At 42.4% G+C, this 5,176-nt stretch overlaps 1 long non-coding RNA gene across 2 annotated transcripts; it reads right to left on the bottom strand.

Annotated features, from left to right (window-relative positions):
- Window positions 1–306: 306 nt before the first annotated feature.
- LOC117732561 lies at window positions 307–2,217 on the bottom strand. Of its 2 annotated transcripts, none has more exons than XR_004609608.1 (3): window positions 2,141–2,217; window positions 1,584–1,690; window positions 307–1,483 (listed from the first exon to the last, which is right to left on the bottom strand). It is a non-coding gene; the product is annotated as an uncharacterized LOC117732561 (long non-coding RNA). The 2 variants fall into 2 exon arrangements; XR_004609609.1 differs by lacking the exon at window positions 2,141–2,217 and adding an exon at window positions 1,788–1,873.
- Between the last annotated feature and the right edge of the window lie 2,959 nt (window positions 2,218–5,176).

The following is a 5,176-nucleotide window of genomic DNA, read 5'->3' as shown; positions in this document are numbered from 1 at the left end:
AGCTGCATGTCCTTCACTTAAGCTCCTAATGGTTTATTCATAGTACATAGGGGACATATTCACATCCTCCCATGTCATTCTTACTGAGAGTATACTTTCTTCCAGCGGCCTCTGTCCTGCACTTCTCTTCCCTGTGGAGAATTTCTCCCAGTGAGTCTACGGTTGGGTGATTGTTACTCAACAAGTAAAGCTGAAACAATGAGTCAACCATTAATCTGCAATTATTCTGATAATTCATTAGTTGAGGTTTTGCTGCCTGTTATTGTCTTTATATTAGTGAATGCAATATTGTTGGTTTTTGGACTGTTGGCTGGATAAAACAACATTTATTTGTTTATTTTTATTTTCTTGCATTTTTTAGACAAAAGGAAATTGTAGTTGCAGCCCAAAATCAAAACTGAAGAAAAAGAAAAACATAACATTTAGAGACATTGGTTTCCAAATGTATATTTCAACAGTAATGTAAAAGAAATATGTATGTACTGTACTGAAGTACAATTTGTACTTGACTTAATTTCTATTTTGTATAACACAATTGTATATTGTACTTTTTATTCCACGGCATTTATGTGACAGCTATACATTTTACTTTGCATATTCCACATAAAGATCACATGATCTGTTTCTCAAATAAAACCCCTGAACAGTTTCACCACTGATTGTCTTTGTACTTAAATTAATATTTTCACTCATACTGTCTTGTTAATGTGTGCCAGTTGTAAAATGTTCAGCAGGAGTTGTTTGAGGGTCCTCGCTGTGACTGGGAGGAGATATGAGGGATTATAGAAAAATATCAGTGGGGACACTGACAACCTTTGACCTATCGGGGTTGAAATACAACCATTTTAATCACTGAAACACTGATCTAAACCAAGATATTTGCGACATTATTGAATTTCAGAAATCAAAGGCGCTATTAGGGGCCTTGAAGTAGAAAATTCCTTCATCTGTTACACAATTGCATATCCAATTCTATTTTATATTGATTCAATTGTTTGTCTGAGTACGGAGTTTGTCAGGATTCCCTAATTAACTAATGGTCACAATGAAAGTAATCTAAACTCATTAAAAAGCAGGACATGTTTGGGTTGAAGCAAGTATCTGAAAATAGAAAGAAGAGGAAGCAATAGTGTTTCAGCAAGTGGTTGCAGCGCTGCATGGATTTGGAAAAAACACAAGCTGAGTCACACCCACACACGCACACACTGTAGTGTTGTCACTCACTGAGTCGAGACCACATGTGTGCTCTGAAGTCCTTTCCTCTTAACGTGCCTGCGTTATCTCACAGCTACAGTTGTGCCTTCAATGGCGGTGAGACATCCTGACTTGGAAAGTGAGACTCCATATCTTGAGCAACCCCACAAGCCATAAACCACAGGCGGCAGCTTCTGCAGCCCAGCTTGCTGTGACTTCAAACACTAACAAGCTGGAATAACATTTTGCTTGGGGTGGCTTCCCTTGACGGCTCCCAGCTGCTGGCAAGCTGATGGAAGGAAGACAAGATTTATTACAGGCCTTGTCGCATTTGGATAAAATCTAACCACATCGTATAGAAACTGTGGGATCACAGAATGTGTCATTACGGCTTTTTTTCTCTGTAGATCAGCACAAGATCCGGGGTGGAATCAATCCCTCGGAAAATCAATTTCCATGTCTGAGCTCGCGTCCTGCTGTCAGTGGTTCTTGAAAGCTGTGTGTGGAATTAAATTGACATTTGAGGTTGATGGTGAATTACTTTAAAACCTGCTTCAATTTAAATACTGTAAAGCCAGAATGAAATGCTTTACCACCAGCATTTAAATTGGAGGAGTAAAACGCACTAGAGTTGAATCTTCACACTGTGAGACAAACTCCCATCCTACGTGGTTTCCGCTCTTATGGTTTGTTAAGATCTGTTTTACACTGTCGGTTGTCGAGCTATTTCATAACAGGAAATGTGAGGTGATGACGAACCGACGATCTGACCCAAAAACACCCTCTATGTGGGACTGCAGGAGTACAGATGGGATGACAAAGTGCAGATATGTGGGTGTTTGGATTTAGAAAATGTATATGTATTGGCCCGAGGACATCGGTGAATTGTCTCCACTGAATCACACTCCCAGAAATGAATGTTAAATAAACAAAAAAGGATACTTACCTTAACTCAACAGGTCTGAAGAGATTGTTCTGTCCCAGTCCAGTGTTACTTCATACTTGCAAGACAAGGAAGTGAAGACACAAGTGAGCAACGCAGTTTCACCACAGAAAAACAAGAAGTGGGTTGAAAGTATACAAGGAGCTTTTCACAATTGGAGCTTGTGAGCTGTCATCACTGCTGTTGAAAGGTCAAGTAGTGTGTGTGTGTGTGTGTGTGTGTGTGTGTGTACACTGTGTCTGCATATGGTAGGACATCAGTTCTGCTTGGCTGCAAACACTCCAGCAGAGCAAATCTATCACAGATGCACCGACAGAGCGTCTCAGGGCTGGGAGATGATGTGACACTCTAACCCATGCCTCCATATTGCCATTGTTTTTTTTTACACTTAATCCATCTTCACCCCGACTTCAATGCATAATTCAATACAGCAGTGGATAAAATTACATTAGAGGCCATAGCTGCACATGTCTAGTTTAAAAGGGACGCTGGCTTGTTTTGATTGTAATGAAATTATGATTAGGCGGTTTGTTTAAAACATATCAACAGGAGTTGATTGTTGCAGGAAACGTGCTGTTTATCCTCCTGAGAAATGGAGATGAGAAGATGCTAGGACCACCCACCTCGACTTGAATATGAGGCAGGCAGACTGCGGCCGCAGAGCAATGAGCCCTCTCTTACCAGATAAATCTCTGCTTTCATGAACCACATGAGAAGGGTTTACATCTGCAGAACATTTCAGACGACATTTGGACTTAGTGCAACTTACAATTTAAACATCAGAGAGCTGTGAAGAGGTGGAAATTAGGGTCTGTGTGATGGAAAGTTGTGTGGTTACACAAAACAGGATGAGTGAAGGACGGTTATTCATCTGAGCTGGGTGGATTAAACAGGACACCTGTCTGCCTCAGCAGCTGTGTGTCTGTCTGTCTGTCTGTCTGTCTGTGTGTCTGTCTGTCTCACTGTAAAACTATCTTAACACTTCTGGAATGTAAAATGTGAATGATCTTAGAGAGAGATTGTCTTTGTGATCAATAACACACACACGCACACACACACACACACACACACCTAGTATGCTGGGGTGACTCATATCTCTCAGACGGGCTAAATGAAGTTAAAAAACAGAAGTTGTTGTTGGTCTTGTTTTTTCTTTCCACATTATTTAGATTCATAACTGCAAGTCAGGCTGCATTGCACTAAAATAACAAAGGAGCAGCAGCAGCGCTCACGGTTCTGTGATTGTATTGATTTTGATAGCTGGCCCGAGTGTTTGTGTGGCTTGCGGTTTATTTTATCGAGAGCAGTAAAATAACAAAGGAGATGGGCTGGAAGTTCTCTATGTATACCAATCAGAATTTATAAATTGCTCCATTACCTTTATTTCCCTTGGTTACTCTGGGAACATTAGCAATTATTCTCTCATGGGCTTGGCTCATAAAACTAATAATCTGGTGATTTAGTGCCTCATGGCACGGTGCATCCAGTCTAGCCCACTCTAATCCATTCATCTTGCCACCTATTAGTTTTATTTTGGAGGGACAAATTGCTTTCCAAGAGAAAATGGGTCAATAGGTGTCCTCTATTAGAAATTGCTAACAATGTAACTGTTTTTTTTGTGTGCATACGTGTTTGGTAGAGTGGCGCTGGCTGATTATCATTCTATTTGCATACTAGGAGGTTGCTTCAATTATCTTTCATGGGCCGCATGGCAAATTGCAAATAGCCAAGGTTATATATGCAACACTTAATTTATTCTGTATTTGCCTCGGTGCAAGTGTGTGCGTGTGTGAACATCTACAGTACGTGTGCTGCAAAATGAAGTCAACATTGTTCTATTTCTTTTTTTCTTCTTTCTTTCGTGTGTGATCATGGAGATGGATGTCAGGGCCTGAGAGCTGAGAGGACTTCTGCTGCATGGTGGCTCCATCCCACTTTTCCATTAGCGACTCCCGAGGGAGAGAAAGACCTGGAATCTGGGGAGACGGACCCAGATTAGCTCATAAATCACCACCCTGGGGGCCGAGGCAAAGCGATGACATCATCACTCCGAGACCTTCAGTCCTGGGATCTGGCTGACGTTGCAGTCCAGCAACAGTCGCTTTCAGATGATATGAGTTGGCAGCAGATTGTGTTACAACACATTCTTCCCAAAAATGTCAGGGTTACTTAACATCTGTATCACTTTAGGAAGTGTGTCATGTCAGTGACTTAATCTGTTTATTTTGTCTTTGAAACAGCAAAGTTAACGTTTAATTTAACATGTACAAATGAACCAGCTCTACATTCAGGTATGCATTCAAAAACATGAGATATAAATGCCTGAGTGTGATTGATAGTAACACACAAGCATACATTCCCATGCTGTCACAGTACAACTCCTGCCGTGTTTCTGCTGCTGCTGCTTGGTGGCGGCCGCTGGCTGTGAAGTAGCTGTTTGTGAGGCCCAGTGTGTAGTCGGGTCTGTAATAAGGCCTTTGGATCCCTCCTTCCCTCCCACATACACACACTCAGAGGTCTGTGGTCACACAGCTGGCCCCGGCTGGCCAACCACTCCAACCTCACCACTTCCCCTCTCTGGGTGGGATGACAGACACAGGGAGCAAGGAGAGAAGTGGGAAGGGTGGGTGACCTCCCATTGGTCGCTCTCCAGATGTGGCCTGTCTGTCTGGTTGGAATGTGCGGTACATACAGTAGACGCATAGAGAGGCATTTAGACAAACAGGGAGGGTGTGTTTATGTATCCTAAAATGAACCTCTTACAGTCACATGGCACCTTTGTGGCCCCTGGGCCGCAGGGTGCCTGTCCCACATCAGTTGCTCGGTTCTCCCGCTGTCAGGACACACACCTCCACATAGCTGCAATACAGACGTTCATCCAATGTGAGGCATGAAGTCTACTAATATCACTATCACTGCACACAATGTGCAGCTGACAGTGAAAACAAATGCTACGGGGTGAACGTTTGGGACTAAATGGAAGTTGACAGTTTTAATTCTGGTTCCTTTGGGGACTCACTTTAACTGGCTGAGAGGAGA

The sequence above is a fragment of the Cyclopterus lumpus genome, chromosome 6 (genome assembly GCF_009769545.1).
Source record: "Cyclopterus lumpus isolate fCycLum1 chromosome 6, fCycLum1.pri, whole genome shotgun sequence".
Lineage (NCBI taxonomy): Eukaryota > Metazoa > Chordata > Actinopteri > Perciformes > Cyclopteridae > Cyclopterus > Cyclopterus lumpus.
Note: the sequence above shows the minus strand (reverse complement) of the source record. Positions and strands in the feature narration are given on the sequence as shown.